Below are 22,132 nucleotides of genomic sequence, written 5' to 3' on the forward strand. Positions count from 1 at the left end.
TCCAGGAGAGTTGCAAAAGATTTAGTACATAAGTATGCTGAAATCATATATTTAACCTTTATAGAGAATTTTCCATTTGATTGCCAGGAACTCATAAGTCAATATAAAAATAAACGGGTTTTGGGTCACCTGGATGGCTCAGTTGGTTAAGTGTCTGGCTCTTGGTTTCACCTCAGATCGTGATCTGAGTTATGGGTTCAAGCCCCAAGTTGGGCTTTATGCTGGCAGTGTGGAGCCTGCTTGGGATTCTCTCTCTCTCCCCGCCCCCTCTTTTTCCTCCCCTCCCCCACTCACGTGCTCTCTTGCAAAAATAAATAAATAAACAAAAATAAATGGGTTTCAAAAAATTTAGAAAAATGAGTTTCTTACTGTAGGTGATGGTCTTTTGGAATCACCTTTCTTTGTTCTATAGAGTAAGTACAAGCCATTGAAATGTGGCTTTATTAAAATAAGATTTAGGAAGGTGAGGAGGTGTCAGTAGACGCTGGTGAGTAACTATTGCTTGTATTATGTTATTTAATCCTTATAATAACCCTCCTTAGATTCACTCCATTGTACTATTTAATTTCTAATATTACAAATCTTTTTTTTATTTGTAAGAAGAATATGTTAAGTTTTGTTACCAGATAGAAATTACAACCTATTTTGATAACTATAAAGTACCTAAGATTAATGAAAAGATCTGTGTGTTTTTTGTGTCTTTTTATTAGAAATCATTTCAGATTAAGGTTTCTCAGTTGTAAAATAAAGAAGGAAGATTCTGTTGTATACGGTGGTTTCCTCCCCCACCTGCCATCCACAAGGGGATATGTTCTAAGACCCTCAGTGGATGCCTGAAACTGTGCAGTTGTCCAGTTTATATACAGATGGTCCCCAACTTATAATGGTTTGATTTACAATTTTTTGGTTTTATGATGTGAAAGTAATATGTTTTCAGTAGAAATCATACTTTGAATTTTGAATCGTGATTTTTTTCCCAGGTTGTGGTATGATACTCTCTTATAATGCTGGGCAGTGATAGCCAGCTGCAGCTCTCAGTCAGCCATGTGATCATGAGGGTAAACACCTTATACGCTTATAACCATTTTGTACCCATACAGCTGTTTTTCACTTTCAGTACAGTATTCAATAAATTACATGAGATATTCAACACTTTATTATAAAATAGACTTTGTGTTACATTATTTTGTCCAAGTATATGCTAATGTAAAGTGTTGTGAGCACGTATAAGGTAGGCTCAGCTAAGCTATGGTGTTCAGTAGGTTAGGTGTATTAATTGTATTTGTGACAGGATTTTTTTTCAATTTATGATGGTTTTATTGAGATGAAACTCCGTAAGTTGAAGAAGATCTGTAGTAAGGTTTTTCTTATACATATATATGTATGACCAATTTTATTTATTTATTCATCTTTTATTTTATTTTATTTTTTTTTATTTATTTTTTTTTTATTTATTCATCTTTTAAAAAATATTTTAAGTTATCTCTACACCCAACTTGGAGCTTGAACTCATAACCCTGGATCAAGAGTTTCATGCTCTACCAACAAAGCCAGCCAGGTGTTCTATGTATCTGGCTAGGTATGATCAGTTTTAATTTATAAATAAGGCACAGTAAGAAATTAACAACAATAATAAAAAATAAAATAGAACAATTATGTGAATGTGGTCTCTCTCTCTCAAAGTGTCTTATTGTACTGTACTTCCCCTTCTTGTGATCATGTGAGATGGATAAAATGCGTGATGAAATGAAGGGAGGTAAGTGTTGTAGGCATTGTGACTTACCATTAGGCTACTGATGAGGATCATCTGCTTTTATGAAGTTGTGCCATCTTTATATTGTTTGTTCCTTTGGTACTGCACAATATTCCCTTTGGGGTATAAGTTCTTGAGTTTGGTGAACAGAGCTCTGTTCTTTGTTTCCATGGGAAAAACCTTTCAGATTTCACATGACTGTAACAGAATGATGTAATCCACTGAGTATGAAGACTGTTGGAAGAACAGAAAAATTATGTTTGTGATTATTTCTCTCGGGTCAGATTCATAGCCCATGGTATGATGTTTAGCTTCCTTGTATAAAATACAAGACAACCAATTATATTGTATTGGCTACTTGTAGAGTGAAATAGGGTTATTAGTGTTAAATAGTAAGCATTTTCTACTTAAAAAAGTGGGTGTGGACTGTGTGTACATACTGAATCATAGGCTCAACAAGTGATTACATGTGTTTATATGCTGTCATAACTAAGAATTTGAATGAAGTCTTGCATTATTTTTATTATAAGAGCATAAAAGCTGCTGAAGTCCATAGTTATAAAAGAATATATCCAGACCCTTAATTCTGAAAAGGTTGTCAGAGATCATTTGTTCCAGGCTTCCTCTTTTTATAGAAGCAGTCCTGAATTCTTCTTTTCCCCCCAAAGATTTTGACAGGCTCTAAACCATCCCAAAGTGATGGAAAAATTAAGGCTAGAACTCATGTTTTTAACTATCTGGAGTTCTCTTTCTCTCTTACATTCTGGCATGAGTTGTGATACGATTTTTTTTTTTTTTTTTTTTTTTTTGAGAGAGTGTGAGAGGGTGCAAGTGATAGAATCCCATGAGGGACAGAGAGAGAAAGAGGGAGAGAAGTGGGGCCCACCCAAAGCAGGGCTTGAGATCACTGGATGCAGGGCTCATGGTCCCCTGAAGGGGGGCTCGAACTCACCTGATGTGGGAATTGAACTCAAGAACTGTGAAGTCATGACATGAGTCAAAGTCATATGCTTAACCGACTGAGCCAACCAGGCTCTCCGTGATGTGATTTTTGAAAGAGTTGGGGAGGAGATGACATTTTTGCTTCAGTTACTTCTTGAAATTATTTTTTTCCCAATGTTAATTCACAGTTGAAAGAATTGAATTGATAAGTTTGTGGCTGTATTTCCTTTTGGGACATTATACTTTTATTTTCCCCTTTTTTCCTTTTTATATTTTATTATATAAGTGCACATATATACGTATATATATTAGGCTCCATGCCCAACGTGGGGCTTGAACTCATGACCTTGAGATCAAGACTAGTATACTCTACTGACTGAGGCAGCCAGGTTCCCCTATTGTTTACATTTTAAAAATTTATTTTTATTTTTAAGTAATCTCTATACCCAGCATGGTGCTTAAACTTGTAACTCTGAGATCGGTTGTTGGATGCTCCACTGACTGAGCTAGCGAGGTGCCCCTGCAACATTGTACTTCTACTAAACTCTAAATCATGTTGAAGAAAATGTTAAATGAGGTGTAATGAATTGGTTAAGATACTGATTAAAAATTTCTAATTAGCTAATGCTTTATGTTATGACTCCCCATTCTAACTTGTAACTGTCAGCACTTTCTTGTTCTTACATTATGTTAGTCTCATAGGCCTTATGATTTCAGACTATTGGTGATTACAAAAATCATTCTTAACTTTTTCGTTTTAAGGGCATTGTTTTGTTTACTCATATTTATGAAATACATATTAGTTAGGAATATTATAGAATTATCCTATTTTCAGAAAGTTTAAGGGAAGAAGGCAAGGGGATATGAAAAGGCCTCCCTCCCTGCTAAAGATTAGATATGCTAGATGCTTGTAGAATTAAGAGGAACCCAGAGTTGATTCAGAGTTGAGGAAATCCTTATTTGGATTTTTCCTGACCCATTTTGAAATTAGTTGGAGTTCGTTAATTTTTAATTTTTAATTAATTTTTATTTTAGAGAAAGGAGCAGAGGGAGAGAGGGAATCTTTTTAATTTAATTTTTTTATTTTGAGAGAGAGTGTGAGGAGGGCAGGAGCAGAGAGAGAGGGAGAGAGAGAGAATCCCAAGCAGGCTCCGTGTTGTCAGTGCAAAGCCCAATGTAGGACTTGATCTCATGAACCCTGAGATCATGACCTGAGCCAAAATCAGGAGTCGGACGCTTAACCAGCTGAGCCACCCAGGCCCCCAAGAATTAGCTAGAATTCTTAACTGCAGTTCTCATGAAAACAGATTGGGTCAGTAATTTACCTTGACAAATACTATATTTTTATGTACTGCTAATTGCTTTTTAAATTTTAGCAAGTTGATACTCAGCTATAACCAGTTTGTATTAAACTATGTGAAATGAATTTTGTGGGGAGCCTGGATGGCTCATTTAGTTAAGTGACTGACTCTTGATTTTGGCTCAGGTCATGATCTCAGGATTCATGAGTTTGAACCCTGCATCTGCACTGTCAGTGTGGAGCCTGCTTGGGATTCTCTCTCTCCCCCTCTCTCTCTGCCCTTTCCGTACTTGGACATACACATGCTTGCTCTTTCTCTCAAAATAAACTTACCAAAAAAAAAAAAAAAAAATGAGCTTTGTGTCACTAGGTGCTCTTATAGCCTCAAGTATACCATATGATTAATAATTGGTAAAGCATCATTTTCAAATAATTAGTGAGAAAACTTGTACATTACAGCAACCTGTCTTTAAAATAACCTTCATTTTCTGGGGTGCCTGGCTGGCTCAGTTGGAAGAGCACGAGACTCTTGATTTCAGAGTCATGAGTTTGAACCCCATGTTGGATGTTGAGATTACTGAATAAAAAAATAAACAAAAAAATAACCTTCATTTTCTAATTTTTTTTTAAGTAAGGTAAGCCTTTTGTTGAATTTTGAGTCTCAGAAAGTTATTTTTGCTCTGTACCTTTCTATGTAGAATGAAAATAGGATTGATATATTTGGGTAGTTGCATAATGTTACTACACTTTTGATCTAGAATCTGTTTGGGGATGGAATATGAGGTGAGCCTCTAACCTTTTTCTAAGTAGCTACCCTGTTGTTACATCACAAGTTTGTTTCCTTCCTTCCTTCCTTCCTTCCTTCCTTCCTTCCTTCCTTCCTTCCTTCCTTTTGTCACTTTCCTCACTTTCTATTTTTTAAGATTTTATTTTAAGGTTTATTTATTTTTGAGAGAGAGAGAGAGAGAACAGGGGAGGGGCAGAGAGAGAGAGAGAGAGAGAGAGAGAGAGAGAGAGAGAGAATCCCAAGCAGGCTCCACACTCAAGCAGAAAGCCTGATGCAGGGTTTGAACCTGCAAACTATGAGATCATGACCTGAGCCAAAGTTGGACACTTAACTGACTGAGCCACCCAGGCACCTCCCAAGATTTTATTTTTAAGTAATTTGTATACCCAACATAGGGCTTGAACTCATGACCCCTTGGGATCAAGAGTTGGACATTCTACTGACTGAGCTGGCTGGCGCCCCCATCATTTCACAAAATTTTAAATGGCAGCTTTATTATATACCACATTTCCAAATTTGGGTATTTTTAGGGATTTCTGTTCTGTTCCACTGATCTCTTTATGTGCCAGTATGGCACAGCTGTAAGTGTTAAATCTTACAATAAATATTTTAATATCTGACAGTCTAGTCTCCATTATTTTCTTCACAGTTTTCTTGGCTGCTGTTACTTATATTATTTCCATATGAAAGTTAGAATCAGCTTTTCTAGTTCATAAAACAGGAGACTCTAGTTTTCACTTTTATCATGACACATTTATAGAGTAGCTTAAGGAGAATCAATCTTAATAATGTAATGTGTCCTATCCAAGATTTAGTATATGCTTTTCCAATTACATAAGTCCTCTTTTCTGTTGCTCAGTAGAGCTTTAGTTTCTTCCTTTGTATCTTAAGTTTATTCTTGCTTCTTACCTCTGTGGCACATTGCATGTTTTAATTATATTTTATCTAGTTATTGTGTATATGAAGGGCATTTGTTTTAGAATATACCTTGGAGATACTTTGGCTTTGGTTCCATACCACCAAATAAAGTGAACAATGAAGCAAGTCAAATGAACCTTTTGGTTTCCCAGTGCACATGAATGTTATGTTTGTACCGTACTGTAGTCTATTAAGTGTGCAATAGCATTGTGTCTAAAAAAACAATGTACAAGAACAGCTGGGTGGCTCAATTGGGCATTTGACTTTGGCTCAGGTCATGAACTCGCAGTCTGTGAGTTCGAGCCCTGCTTTGGGCTCTGTGCAGACCGCTCAGAGCCTGGAGCCTGCTTCAGATTCTCTCTTTCTCCCCCCCTCCCCTGCTCACACTCTGTCTCACTCTCAAAAATAAACATTAAAAGCAAAAAAACAATGTAGCAGGGGCACCTGGGTGGCTTAGTTGGTTAAGTGTCTGACTCTTGATTTTGGCTTAGGTCATAATCTCATTGTTTTGACAGCATAGAGCTTGCTTGGGATTCTCTCTCTCCTTCTGTTTCTTTCCTGCTTGTGTGTGCACTCTGTCTCTCAAATAAAAAACCTAAAAAATGAAAAAACAATGTACATACTTTAATTAAAAAGTACTTCATTACTGAAAAATGTTACCCATCATCTGAGCTTTCAGCAATTTGTAATCTTTTTGCTGGTATAGAGTCTTGCCTTGATGTTGATGGCTGCTGACTGATAAGAGTGTTGGTTTCTGAAGGTTGGGGTAGCTGTGGCAAGTTCTTAAAATAAGAGAAAAGTAAAGTTTGCTGCAATGATTGACTTTTTCTTTTTTTTTTTCTTTTTAAAGTTTATTTTGAAAGAGCATGAGTGCGCATGCACAAGCTGGGGAGGGCAGAGAGAGAGCGAGAGAGGGAAAGAGAGAATCCCAAGCAGGCTCTGCTTTGTCAGTGCAGAGCCCAAAGTGGGGCTGGATCTCAGGGACCATGAGATCATGACCTGAGCCGAAATCAAGAGTTGAACACTTAACCAATTGAGCCACCCAGGCACCCCCCCCCACCCCCCATTGACCTTTTCTTTCATGAACAATTACTCCTTAGCATGAGATGGCTGTTTGATAGCGTTTTGCCCACAGCAGAACTTTCAAAATTGGAGTTGGTCCTCCCAGACTCTGCCACTGCTTTATCAAATCACTCTATGTAATTTCTAAATCCTTTGCTGTCAGGGGCGCCTGGGTTGCTTAGTTGGTTAAATGTCTGACTCTTGATTTCGGCTCGGGTCATGGTCTGAAGGTCGTGGGATCAAACCCTACATTGAGCTCTGCACTGAGTGTGGAGCCTGTTTGAGATTCTCTCTCCCCCCCCCCCCCCCCCCCCTTCTCTCTCTCTCTCTCTGCCCCTCTCCCTGGCTCATGCACTCTTTAAAAAAAAAAAAAAAGTTTAAATCCTTTCCTGTCATTTCAATAGTTTTCTTAGCATCTCCATCAGGAGTAGATTCCATTTCAAGAAAGCACTTTCTTTGCTCATCCATACGGAGCAACTCTTCACCCATTAAAATTTTATCCTGAGTTATAGCAATTCAGTCACATCTTCAGACCCCACTTCTAATTCTAGTTCCCTTGCTATTTCCACCACATCTGCACTTACTTCTTCCACTGAAGTCTTGAAATTTCAGTATGTAAAAGACTGTGCAGTGCAGTAGCAAAGCACAGTAAGGCAAAGTATGCCTATATTAATTTTGTATCTAGAAACATTGTATTCCCTTTTATTTGTAATAGTTTTTCAGTTTTGGGGTTTCCCTTGGAAAGCCATTTTTCTAAGTTACTTTTTAAGTTTATGCAATCTCTAGACCTAACATGGGGCTTGAACTCAAGACCCCGAGATCAAGAGCTGCACGCTCAACAGACTGAGCCAGTCAGGTGCCCCTTTTTTCTAACTTTTTATACCTTTTAACTTCTTTCATCCAGTGTTAAATAATAATGTAAACAAATTACAATAATAGTGGATATCTTGTTTTTATGGGAATCCTTTATTTCCCCATTAGTCAACATTCTCTGGCTTTGGTATTGAGAGAGATGGTTTTGTTGTTTTGAGAGAGAGAGAGTGCACGCACACGCAGGAGGAACAGAGAGGGAGAGAGAGAATCCCAAGCAGGCTCCACACTGTCATCCAGAGCCTGATGCAGGTCTTGACCCCAGCAACCAAGATATGGACAGACACTTAACCAATTGAGCCACCCAGATGCCCCTGTTTTGTTTTGTTTTGTTTTTTTTTAATGTTTATTTTTGAGAGAGAGAGAGGGAGGGAGGGAGGGAGACAGGATCCAAAACAAGCTTGGCATTGTCAGGCAGAGCCCTGTGTAGGGCTCAAAAACACAAACTGTGAGATCATGACCTGAGCCAAAGTCAGATGCTTAACCACTGAGCCACCCAGGTGCCCTCTGTTTTTGTTGTTGTTTTCAATCTCATGTTAAGGAGATGACTATATGATTTTTCTTCTTAGATCTATTAATGAATGGTGAAGTATATCAACAGATTCCTAGTATTGAAGTATCCTGAATGTGTGGGCTAAGTCCCACTTGGATGTGATGTATTCCTATAATCTATTACTAAATTTGGTTTGCATTTTTATTTTGAGGATTTTTTTATCTCCATGCATACGTGAGATTTTTTTTTGTAGTTTTTTCTTTGATAGCATCAATATTATGCTTGCTTTGCAAAAAAAAAATTAGAAACGTCTTTTCCTGTGTTTTGAAACCATTAAAGTGTCATTGCAGTTAGGTTTCTTTTGGATTGCAAGACCTCTTTGACAGCTTTTTCTGTTTTCCCTGTGGTTAGTGGTTTGGTTAAGATTTCTGCCTCGTGTATAGTTAGTATTGATAAATAGTACTTTCCTAGAAGATCATTTTATCCAGGTTGTCACTTGTATTTGCAAAGAGATGAACAAAGCAGTGTCTTCAGATTATTTTAATTTCCTCTGTTGTGTACACTATTTCTCTCCTTTTTTAAAAAAAATGTTCTTTTATTTTACTTTTTGAGAGAGAGAGACTCACAGAGTGCGAGAAGGGGAGGGGCAGAGAGAGAGGGAGACAGAATCTGAAGCAGGCTTCAGGCTCCGAGCTGTCAGCACAGAGCACAACGCGGGGCTTGAGCCCATGAACTGTGAGATCATGACCTGAGCCATAGTCCGACGCTTAACTGAGTCACCCAGGCACCCCTCTCTCTTCTTTTATTTACATATATATATATATATATATATATATATATACATACATACATACATATATATATATACACACACACACATATATATATTTGTTTTGTTTTTTTGTTTTATATTTTATATTTGAGAGAGCGAGAGAGAGCGAGCGAGCGCACGGGCAGGGGAGGGGCAGAGAGACAGAGATAGAATCTGAAGCAGGCTCCAGGCTCTGAGCTGTCAGCACAGTTCAATTCGGGGCTCAAACTCAACAAGCAGTGAGGTCATGACCTGAGCCACCCGGGTGTGCCCCCCCACCCCTTCCTTTTAAAATTAAGTTAGTTGAATGGTTTATTTTCCAAATTACAGCTCTTGGGTTAATTTGTTAGTTGGTCATTTTTCTGATTTTTAGTGGATTGTTTTGTGCTTATGTCCCTGTTTCCATTCTTGTGTTTTCCTCGGGTGGTTTTTTATATCCTAAGTCATTATGCTGTGAATTTTCTTCTTAGTACTTGAGTGGGCAGTGAATTTTCCCGATTACTGCTTTAGCTGCATGTTGTAGGTTCTTAAATGCAGTATTTTCATTGTCATTGTTTTCTGCAGTTTTATTTTTGGTTTCCTCTTTGATCAAGAGACAGTTTAGCTTTAGGTAGTAGGATTTTTTTTTGTGTTCTGATGTAATTAATTTCTAATCTTTTTGTGTTTTGACTGTTGGCTGTGCTATTTCATTAAAAATTTTTTTTTGTTTATTTTTGAGAAAGAGAGCATGAGCAGGGGAGGGACAGAGAGAGAGAAAGACTCCTAAGCAGGCTCTGTACTGTCAGTGTGGAACTTGATGCGGGGCTCGAACTCATAAAATGCAAGATCATGACCTGAGATGAAAGTAAGAGTCAGATGCTTAACCAACTGAGCCACCCTGGCACCCTATTTTTTTTTTTTAATGTTTATTTAATTTTGAGAGAGAGCAAGTGGGGGTGGTGCAGAGAGAGGAGGGGACAGAGGATCTGAAGCAGGCTCTTTTCTGACAGCAGAGAGCCCGATGCAGAGGTCAGACTCATGAACTGTGAGATTATGACCTGAGCCAAAGTCGGACGCTCAACCGGCTGAGCCACCCACGTGCCCCAGTTGTGCTATTTCTGATTTTGGATATTTATTAGAATTTTCTTTGTGGCTTAATATTTACTTAGGTTTTTGTAAAGTGTTCTGTGGGTACTGTAGGTATATTCTGCTTTCAGGGTGCTTTTGATATAAGTTATATCTATCTTATTAATTATGTATTTCTACCTAGTTCTTCTGTTGTGTAGTTTTGTGTTTCTTGTTTTTTTAAAATGTTTATTTATTTATTTTGAGAGACAGCCTGTGCTCATGAGTTGGGGAGGGGCAGAGAATGAGAGAGAGAGAGTCCTAAGCAGGTTTTGCACTGTCAGTGAAGAGCCAGAGGTGGGGCTCAGTCTCATGAACCACGAGATCATGACCTGAGCCAGGATCAAGAATTGGATGCTTAACCAACTGAGCCACCCAGGTGCCCCCCTGTAGTTTTTGTTTTATGAGTGATGATGCAGTGTTATTTGGAGCAATTCGTAAGTTAGCTCTTCATCATGGATTACATCCTTTATTATCAATAAACTGAAACACCTGTTATACGTCCGTGACCATTTATGTGGTATTCTTACTGGTCTTAGAAACTACCGATTTATTCTTTTTTTTATTGTATTTCCTCTCTTTGAGGTCAGTCTTTCATTGATTGCATACTGTGTTGTTTCTGTTTAGTCCCCTTATAGGTGGGTATCTGGGGTATTCTTTCCCTCGGTTGCTTCCTAGGTGTGTGTGTGTGTGTGTGTGTGTGTGTGTGTGTGTGTGTGTATGTATTTATATTTAATTTATTTTTTAAATTTACATCCAAGTTAGCATATAGTGCAACAATGATTTCGGGAGTAGATTCCTTAATGTGCCTTACCCATTTAGCCCATCCCCCCTCCCACACCCCTCCAGTAACCCTCTGTTTGTTCTCCAAATTTAAGAATCTCTTATGCTTTGTCCCCCTCCCTGTTTTTATATTATTTTTGCTTCCCTTCCCTTATGTTCATCTGTTTTGTCTCTTAAAGTCCTCATATGAGTGATGTCATGTGATATTTGTCTTTCTCTAATTTCGCTTAGCATAATACCCTCTAGTTCCATCCATGTAGTTGCAAATGGCAAGATTTCATCCTTTTCGATTGCCAAGTAATACTCCATTATATATATATATATACACACACACACACCACATCTTCTTTATCCATTCATCCATTGATGGACATTTGGGCTCTTTCCATATTTTGGCTATTATTGATAGTGCTGCTATAAACATTGGGGTGCATGTGCCCCTTTGGAACAGCATCCCTGTATCCCTTGGATAAATACCTAGTAGTGCAATTGCTGAGTTGTAGGGTAGTTCTATTTTTAATTTTTTGGGGAACCTGCATACTGTTGTGCAGAGTGGCTGCACCCGTTTGCATTCCCATCAGCAGTGCAAAAGAGATCCTCTTTCTCTGCATCCTCGCCAACATATGTTGTTGCCTGAGTTGTTAATGTTAGCCTTTCTGACAGGTGTGAGGTGGTATCTCATTGTGGTTTTGATTTGTATTTCCCGGGTGATGAGTGGTGATGAGCATTTTTCATGTGTCATTTGGCCATCTGGATGTCTTCTTTGGAAAAGTGTCTATTCATGTTTTTGGCCCATTTCTTCACTGGATTGTTTGTTTCTTGGGTGTTGCATTTGATAAGTTCTTTATAGATTTTGGATACTGATCCTTTATCTGATATATCATTTGCGAATATCTTCTCCCATTTTGTCAGTTGCCTTTTAGTTTTGCTGATTGTTTCCTTCGCTGTGCAGAAACTTTTTATTTTGATGAGGTTCCAATAGTTCATTTTTGCTTTCGTTTCCCTTGCCTCCGGAGACGTGTTGAGTAAGAAGTTGCTGCAGCCAAGATCAAAGAGGTTTTTGCCTGCTTTCTCCTCAAGGATTTTGATGGCTTCCTGTCTTATGTTTAGGTCTTTCATCCATTTTGAGTTTATTTTTTGTAAGACAGTGGTTCAGGTTCATTTTTCTGCATGTCGCTGACCAGTTTTCCCAGCACTACTTGCTGAAGAGACTGACTTTATTCCATTGGATATTCTTTCCTGCTTTGTCAAAGATTAGTTGGCCATATGTTTGTGAGTCCTAGGTTTTTTTTCCTAGTTACAAGGTATGTCCATCAAGAGATATGTGCTCCATATAGAAAACCTGGAAAGCAAATAGCACAAAAGAGAAAACCAAGAGCCCCATGTTGTAAACCCATCATCCAAATAGAACCACCATATTTGTTTCTGTATTCACACAAACATATGCTCCTGTTTTCTAAAATGGCAGGGCCTATTAGATCTTGTTTCTGCAGGTTAGTGATTCAAATTTAGGTTTTCCATTTTCACTCTCTGTAAAACAGTGGTTCTCAGGACAAATCTGACTGAACAAGCACTATTCCAGCTGAATTGAAAGTAGAAATTAATGCAAAAAGAAAAACTTACTGGTGTTACTGAAATGCTCCTCAGTATGAATCTGTGTACTGTTGACCTCTACTGTTGGTCTTCCATCTTAAGCCAAATAGGCTGAGGTAAGGGGATTAGTTTTGCAAACACAGAGCTTGTGGACAGTGATGGACCCTGAAAATAATGTCTCTGGCTAATTCTCAGACTTGAAGAAACTGAAAGTAGGGTCTCATAAAAATTCTGTTCAGTGTTCATGGCCATGTTCTTCATCAGAATAAGAGTCTAATATTTTTTTATTTTTTATTTTTTATTTTTGACATCTATTCATCTTTAAGAGACAGAGACAGAGTGCAAGTGGGGAAGGGGCAGAGAGAGAGGGGGAGACACAGAATCTGAAGCAGGCTCCAGGCTCTGAGCTGTCAGCACAGAGCCCGATGCAGGGCTCAAACCCACTAACCATGAGATCATGACCTGAGCTGAAGTGGGATGTTTAACCAACTGAGCCACCCAGGCACCCCAGAATAAGAGTCTAATATTAATATTCAAATAAAAATCTACATTATTATGTATAGGTACACCAGTTTACTGGTAGGTAGAGTACTTGACAAGTGGTTTACTCTTTTCTAAGTTATATTTTTACCAACCTTTGTTGAGCTCTTTCTCAGTCTCAAGCATTATGCAAAGATATGTTTTTTGTTTTTTTAATAACCATACTCATTTGAGGTTGTTATTTTACATAAAATGGTTTCCAGACTTTTGGGTTTCATGGATCACTGACATTAAAAAGGGGGAGGTGGTATTAACATGGTTGCTAGCTTTTCGTTTTGCCATAGAGACCTCTTTTAAAAGTTACTGTGTATAGTAAATGATGATATCACTTATCCTGAGTACTGAATATTTAATTTTTTTTTAACGTTTATTTATTTTTGAGAGACAGAGCACAAGTGGGGAGGGGCAGAGAGGAAGAAACATACTAAGGAACAGGCTCCAGGCTCTAAGTGGTCAGCACAGAGCCTGATGCGGGGCTCGGACACACAGATTGTAATCATGACCTGAGCTGAAGTCGGATGCCCAACCGACTGAGCCACCCAGGCGCCCCATGAGTACTAAATATTTAATATGGAAACAAATATTTTTGCTTAATTTATTCTACTGTGATAGATTTATGGTATGTTTAGGGTTGGCGTATTATTCAATCTACTACCTTTATTTACTATTTTACTGTTGGAACTGAGGCTCCAAAATATCTCTTGAGATCTGTGAAAAAATAAAGCTTTTTTCTGATGAATATAGTATAGCCTAGAATTGACATATTAATGGCTTCTACAAGTGTGATTTTTGTCTTATACATATTAGTGTGAATGCTAGTTGTATAGGTGTTAACTTTGTTTTTAGACTTGAAATCTGATGATTTCCAGAAGCTTCTTTTTCTGTAAGTTGGAGAATTTTCTGGATTAATTTGCATCTTGGGAAATTACTGATTGCATCTCTTGTTGCAGTATAATGTGTGACTGTGATAGCTTACTGAGATACTAAATTGCTGTTGTGTATTAGGAAACTATAGAGTGTAATTTCACGTAATAGGAATTTAATGTTCTAAGAAAGGGAAGAAAGAAAATGAGAACATCATTGTAATTGCCCTTGGGCTTTCTCTTCTTTAAGAAAGGGCCTGTGCTTTGGCAGGATGTTTGTATTGTCTTGGTTTCCTACCCCTACACTCCTCACCTTTCCCTTTTTCCATTCCTTATCCCATCTCTTCTGTTTCTTGCACTCTAGCTCCTCTTCTCCATGCAGTTCTCTTCCTTTTACCTATTTCCCCATCTCTTTTTGTTCTCGGATATCTAATTAGTGAGTTAAATTTTAAGTTACCAGGTTTTCTTTCCATAGCATTTGAACTGAAGTGGCACTGAACTGGCAAAAATAGAACATTGCTGTTGGGGTGCCTGGGTGGCTCAGTCGTTTAAGTGTCCAACTATTGATTTTGGCTCATGTCAGGATCCCTTGGGATCGAGACCCACTTTGGGCTCAGCACAGAGTGTGGAGCCTGCTTGGGATTGTCTCTCTCCCCCTTTCTCTCCCCCCCCCCCCCCCCGCAAATAATAAATAAACTTAAAACAACAACAACATTGCTGTTAAGTTCCTGGGTGCTTCAGGGAGTTCTACATTTTATTAGTGTAAGAGTTTGTCATTTAAGAATGCGTGCTGTTCTTATTTACTTGATACTTTTCCTTTAATATAAGCACTTATATTTATTTTAATGGAAATTTATGATTACTTAGGATTTTTTTTCCCCCTGTGAGCACTTATAATTTTACATTGGGGGCAAATGTATTTTTTTCAGTCTTGTTTTGTATATATTTTTTACATAGTTAAAGTAATTCAGTCCAACTTGTAAAAACAGTTTAAAACTTACACTTATTTTCAATTATATGCTCTTAATAAGCATTTGTTTTGTTTTACTTTATTTTTGAGAGACAGAGACAGAGCATGAGCTGGGGAGGGACAGAGAGAGAGGGAGACACAAAATCTGAAGCAGACTCCAGGCTCTGAGCTGTCAGCACAGAGCCCGATGTGGGGCTCAAACCTACGAACTATGAGATCATGACCTGAGCTGAAGTTGGATGCTTAACCAACTGAACCACCCAGGCACCCCTAATAAACATTCTTAATTGTATTACCACTTGTCTTTTGAATTTTTCCATAATTTATTTAATCATTTCCCCATAATTAAACATTTAGATTATAGGAAGATGTTATAAGAAATAGTTATAATTAAATAAAATATGGGAAGCTTATAAGGAAATATAAATAGCAATAAATTATCTGTCTCACTTGATTTGTTTCAGATATTCCAGGAAAAAAATATTGACCCAAATAGCTATTAAAATCCTTTTGGTTCTTGAGAGACAGTGAAGTTTTACTGCATATCAGACATTAGAAAAATCTTCAATGTAAATGACCAGATATGAATTTCCTGTTTCTTAAGGTTTGCGGAAAATGTAGGAGTTGCATTCAGTGAATTGTTTTACTATTTAAAGAAAACGCCTAGAAAATCTACATTTTATCACCTTTAGTGAGGCAAATTTTTAAATAATTTATTTCCTTTTATTTAGTAATAAGGGATACTATATTTTAATTTTCACTTACTATTTTTTAGTAGAAATTTTGCTTTGTTGAAGGTAATATGCATGCTTTAAAATGGGGACTAGGAGGGGCGCCTGGGTGGCTCAGTTGGTTGAGTGTCCCAACTTCAGCTCAGGTCATGATCTCGCAGTTCGTGGGTTTGAGCCCTGCGTCGGGCTTTGTGCCGGCAGCTTGGAGCCTGGAGCTGCTTCGGATTCTGTGTCTCCCTCTGTCTCTACCCCTTGCCTGCTCACCCTCTGTCTGTCTCTCCCTCTCTCTCAAAAATAAACATTAAAAAATTTTTTTTTAAATGGGGAATAGGAAGGTGAGTGTTTTTTTTTTTTTTTTTTTTCAACGTTTATTTATTTTTTTTGGGACAGAGAGAGACAGAGCATGAACGGGGGAGGGGCAGAGAGAGAGGGAGACACAGAATCGGAAACAGGCTCCAGGCTCTGAGCCATCAGCCCAGAGCCCGACGCGGGGCTCGAACTCCCGGACCGCGAGATCGTGACCTGGCTGAAGTCGGACGCTTAACCGACTGCGCCACCCAGGCGCCCCGGAAGGTGAGTTTTTAATTTGCATTTCCCTGACTAATGAATAACGATGTTGAACATCATCTCGTGTGTATATCTTCTTTGAATAATTGACCATTCATATTCTTTTGCCTATTTTCTAGTTGGATTATTTGTCTTTTTATTATTGAGTTGTGGACTTATTTATGTATTCTAGATACAAGCCCCTCCCATTTTGTGGGTTGTGTTTTGGTGGAGCTTTTTTTTTTCTTTAAAAAAGCTATTAAGAGGGGCGCCTGGGTGGCGCAGTCGGTTAAGCGTCCAACTTCAGCCGGGTCACGATCTCGCAGTCCGGGAGTTCGAGCCCCGCGTCAGGCTCTGGGCTGATGGCTCGGAGCCTGGAGCCTGTTTCCGATTCTGTGTCTCCCTCTCTCTCTGCCCCTCCCCCGTTCATGCTCTGTCTCTCTCTGTCCCAAAAATAAATAAACGTTGAAAAAAAAAAAAATTAAAAAAAAATAAAAAAAATAAAAAAGCTATTAAGAATCCATTTAGGGGCGTTTTTTTTCTTTAAAAAAGCTATTAAGAATCCATTTAGGGGCATCTAGCTGGCTCAGTCAGTAGAGCATGAGACTCCTTTTTTTTTTTCCTTTCTATTTATTTTTTATAATTTACATCCATGTTAGCACATGGTACAACAATGATTTCAGGAGTACATTCCTTTAAGCCCCTTACCCATTTAGCCCATCCCCCCTTGCATAACCCCTCCAGCAACCCTCTGTTTGTTCTCTGTATTTAAGAGTCTCTTATGTTTTGTTCCCCTCCCTGTTTTTATATTATTTTTGCTTCCCTTCCCTTATGTTCATTTGTTTTGTATCTTAAAGTCCTCATATGAGTGAAGTCATGTGATATTTGTCTTTCTCTGACTAATTTTGCTTAGCATAACAGCCTCTAGTTCCATCTACATAGTGGCAAATGGCAAGATTTCATCATTTTCGATTGCCAAGTAATACTCCATTGTATATATATACACCACATCATCTTTATCCATTCATCTATCGATGGACATTTAGGCTCTTTCCATAGTTTGGCTGTTGTTGATAGTGTTGCTATAAACATTGGGGTGCATGTGCCCCTTTGAAACAGCATCCCTGTATCCCTTGGATAAATACCTAGTAGTGCAATTGCTGAGTTGTAGAGTAGGTCTATTTTTAGTTTTTCGAGGAACCTCCATACTGTTTTCCAGAGTGGCTGCACCAGCTTGCATTCCCACCAACAATGCAAAAGAGATCCTGTTTCTCTGCATCCTTGCCAACATCTGTTGTTGCCTGAGTTGTTAATGTTAGCCCTTCTGATAGGTGTGAGGTGGTATCTCATTGTGGTTTTGATTTGTATTTCCCAGGTGATGAGTGATGTTGAGCATTTTTTCATGGCCTGAGCCGAAATCAAAAGAGTAGGATGCTCAGCTGACTGAGCCACCCAGGCACCCCCTGTTTGCAAAATAATAATAGTAATTATTAATATTTAAGTTTATTTTGAGAAACATGACCAGGGGAGGGTCATGGGTTGGGGGGAGAGAATCCCAATAGGTTCTGCACTGAGTGCAGAGCCTGATGTGGGGCTTGATTGAATCCGTGAACTGTAAGATGATCTGTGCTGAAGTCAAGAGCCAGATGTTTCACTGACTGGCCACCCAGGGGCCTTGCAAAATTATTTTTTATTTTATTTTATTTTATTTTATTTTATTATTAATAACTTTTTAGGTTTTGGCCTTTAGTCTGAAAAAGTGTTGATTGAAAGTGTACAGTAGAGGTGCCTGGGTGGCTCAGTCGGTTAAGCATCCGACCTCCGCTCAGGTTGTGATCTCACAGTCTATGAGTTTGAGCCCCACGTCAGGCTCTGTGCTGATAGCTCACAGCCTGGAGTCTGCTTCAGATTCTGTGTCTCCCTCTCTCTGACCCTCCCCCGTTCATGCTCTGTCTCTCTCTGTCTCAAAAATAAATAAACATTAAAAAAATTTTTTTAAATGAAAAAAAGTGTACAATAGATTGGGTGCAAGCGGCTGTGGGCCATGTAACTGCCAATAAAAATTATCTTTTATTTTTTTATTTTAATATTTATTTTTTAGAGACAGAGAAAGAGCATGTGTGGGGGAGGGGCAGAGAGCGAGGGAGACACAGAATCTGAAGCAGGTTCCAGGCTCTGAGCTGTCAGCACAGAGCCCATCATGGGGCTAGATGTGACCTGAGCCGAAGTCAGATGCTTAACCGACTGAGCCATCCAGACCCTCCATAAAAATTATTTTTGAATCAGAGGCCCAAGCAGCCTCTCCCAAGCCATTTACATCTCAAAACAGCTCCTTCTTGAAACTGCTTATATCCCACAATATTAATAAATATTAGGGACATATAGATGAAAATACTCATTTTCTGTATCTGTTTATGAGCATATTCACAGCTTTCTTTGGTGGATGCTTAAATACTGCTTTTCCCTACAGACACTTAAAAAAACATATTTCTGATATATGTCTGTGTGTGAAGGTTGAGGCTGCCCACATTCTTGCTTATTGGGTTTAGAAGTCTTGGGGCTCCTGGGTGGCTTAGTCAGTTGAGCATCCGACTTCAGCTCGGGTCATGATCTCGTAGCTCGTGAGTTCAAGCCCTGAGTCAAGCTCTGTGCTGACAGCTCGGAGCCTGGAGCCTGCTTTGGATTCTGTGTTTCCTTCTCTGCTCCTAACCCAGTCATATTCTGTCTCCATCTCTCTCAAAAATAAATAAACATTAAAAAAAATTTTTAAAGAAGTCTCACTGTATGGTGGTTTATGTACATTTTGATGACCGTAAAAGCATGTTCACCAATGAAATGTCTTCTGCGTATGTAAAATCTTTTGATGATCCATGTACTTTATAATTTCAAATCTTCACTAATTAGAATATCAACCAGAATACTTCATCCCCACCTTGTGCTGGAAAACCGAAACTTTTTTTTTAATGTTTCTATTTATTTTTGAGAGTGTGCACACACAAGCGAGGCAGGGGCAGAGAGAGAGGGAGGCATTGGGCTCTGCACTGACAGCAGAGAGCCCAATGTGGCGCTCAAACTCAAGAACTGTTGATGATGATGTGAGCTGAAGTCGGATGCTTTAGCAACTGACCAACCCAGGTGCCCCCAAAAAACAGAAAATTTTAAGTAAAACTTTAAAGAAGGTATGACAAAAATTTTTTTAGTTTATTTATTTTGAGAGAGTGAGTGGGTGAAGGGCAAGGAGAGAGAGGGAGGGAGGGAGAATCCCAAGCAGCCTCTGCACTGTCAATGCAGAGCCCGACTTGGGACTCAAACTCACCAGCCATGAGATCATGATTTGAGCCCAAATCAAGAGTCAAATGCTTAATTGACTGAGCCATGCAGGTGTTCCCAAATTTTTAAAAAAAGATTTTTAAAGTAATCTCTACACCCAACATGGGGCTTGAATTGGCAGTCTTAGGATCAGAGTCACACACTCTTCCAACCGAGCCAGCCTGGTGCCCCAGAAATTATGAATTTTATACCTGTTTGCAATAGAATGTTCAGAAACCATAGAGAAATGTCATGAATTATTTCAAGTTCTACCACCTAGAGCATCCACTTTGGTTAAAACATTTTAAAATTTTACTAAAATTTAATTAAAAAACTATTTATTTTTACAATATTTATTTTTTAGAGAGAGTATGAACTGGAGAGGGGCAGAGAGAGAGGGGGACAGAGGATCCAAAGTGGGCTCTGTGCTGACAGCAATGAGCCTGATGTGGGGTTTGAACTCACGAACCATGAGATCATGCATGACCTGAGCTGAAGTCGGATGCTCAACCGACTGAGCCACTCAGGTGCTCGTAATTTTATTTTTTAGTTAGTTTTTTTAAATGCTTTTTTAAAAAAAATTATTTTTGAGAGAGAGACAGAGCGTGAGCAGGGGAGGGGCAGAGAGAGAGAGAGAGAGAGAGAGACAGAATCTGAAGCAGTCTCCAGGCTCCTGTCAGCACAGAGCCCAACGCAGGGCTTGAACTTGTGAACCATGAGATCATGACCTGAGCTGAAGTTGGGTGCTTAACCGACAGAGCCACCCAGGCACCCCTTAGTTTTTTTAAGTAGACTTCATGCCCAGTGTGTAGCCCAGCATGGGGCTTGAACTCACAATCCTGAGATAAGACCTGAGCTGACATCAAGATTCGGATGCTTAACTGACTGAGCCACCCAGGCACCTCTAAATTTTATTAATTTTTAAAAAGATTTTATTTTCGAGTAATCTCTACACCCAACATGGGGCTCAAACTTGCAACCTCGGCCAAGATCAAGAGTTGTATGCTGTACGGAATGAGCCAGCCAGGTGCCCCTTACATAATACATTTTATCCTGTATAGTCCCTGGTAGTTAGGTTACTTTTTTATTCCTATAGTCTTGCCTATTTTTTATTCCTTTTTTTGTTTTTTAAAGAAGCAGTCTCTATTTTATTTATTTTTAATGTTTATTTATTTTTGAGAGAGAGTGCAAACAAGGGAGGGGCAGAGAAAGAAGGACACAGAGGATCTGAAGCAGGCTCTGAACTGTCAGCGCAGAGCCCAATGCAGGGCTCAAACTCACAAACTGTGAGATCATGACCTGAGTTGAAGTCAGATGCTTAACAGACTGAGCCACCCAGGAGCCCTATTTTTTTTTATTCCTATAGTTCATTGTAAGTAGAATCATACAATATGTTACCTTTTGATCCTGGCTTCTTTCATATACCATGATGCATTTGAGATTTGTCTGTGTGGTTGTGGTGTATCAGATACTGTGTATAAGTCACCCTTTTTTTTTTTTTTAAAGCACATGTGCTCCTGAAGTGAGCACCATGCATTTTTTTTTAATTAAATTTTTTTTTTTAATTTTAGACCAGGGGAGAGGGGCAGGAAGAGAGAGAATCTTAAGCAGTCTCCATAATCAATGCAGAGCCCGATACGGGTCTCAATCCCACAACCCTGGGATCATGACCTGAGCCGAAATCAAGAGTCTGATGCTCGATCGACTGAGCCACCTAGGTGCCCCGCAGTTCATCCACTTAAAGTATACAGTCTGGGGGCACCTGGGTGGCTCAGTTGCTTAAGCTTCTGAATTCCGGCTCAGGTCATGTTCTCATGGTTTAGGAAGTTCAAGCCACTCATTGGGCTCTCTGCAGAGCACGCTTCAGATCCTGTCCTCTCTCTCTGCCCCTCGTCCCCTTGCATGTGCTTGCTCTCTCTCTCTCTCTCTCTCTCTCTCTCAAAAACAAAAACCCTCCTATTAAAAAAAAAAGTGTACAATCCAGTCACCACCACAATCAGTCTTAGAACATTTTCATCACTCCAAAAAGAAACCCTGTACCCCTGAGCCATTATCTTCCCATTTCCCTGAATTTTTATATATGATACAAAGTATGGATAAAGGTTTATTTTTTTGCGTATGAATGTCTGGCACCATTTGTTGAGAAGACGATCCTTTCCCCTTTAAGCTTTTGTGCCTTTGTTGAAAATCAACTGGCTATATGTGTATGGCTGTATTTCTGGACTCTTTTTTGGGGATGTATGATATCCTTATGCCATTTCCACAATCTTAATTACTGTAGCTTAATAGTAAGCTTTGAAGTTAGGTGATAAGTTCTCCAACTTTTTCTTTTTGAGAATCATTTTAGGTATTCTATTTTCTTTGCCTTTCCGTGTAAATTTTAAAATCCCCTTGTCAATTTCAAAGTAAACAAATATAATAAATCCTGTGCAGATTTTAATTCTATTTTGAATAATTTTCACAAGACAGGTGTAATACACTTGTTTTTTTTTTTTTTTTTTTTTTTTTTTTACTTTCAGTGAAAATGGATTATTTTCAGTATGATGCTTTTCAGTGTATTGTAATGCAGGTTAATAGACAAAAGACCATAAATTCGTATAGCTAACCTTAATTTTTTTCCTGCCTACATTTTAGGCAAGTTAAAGGTATAAACATCATGTCAAGGGCAATAAACTTATAGGTTGAAGAGCTCAGATTATTTGTGTAAGACAGGACTTAATACCTACTTATATAGGGGTTGAAAATGCAAAGGTAATA

At 38.7% G+C, this 22,132-nt stretch overlaps 1 protein-coding gene across 2 annotated transcripts in view; it reads left to right on the forward strand.

Moving 5' to 3' along the window:
* The window catches only part of UBAP1 (ubiquitin associated protein 1), a 62,218-nt gene that overhangs the window by 10,652 nt on the left and 29,434 nt on the right, over positions 1-22,132 (forward strand). The window lies entirely within an intron of this gene.

This window comes from Lynx canadensis, chromosome D4, assembly GCF_007474595.2.
Source record: "Lynx canadensis isolate LIC74 chromosome D4, mLynCan4.pri.v2, whole genome shotgun sequence".
NCBI classification, from domain to species: Eukaryota; Metazoa; Chordata; class Mammalia; order Carnivora; family Felidae; genus Lynx; species Lynx canadensis.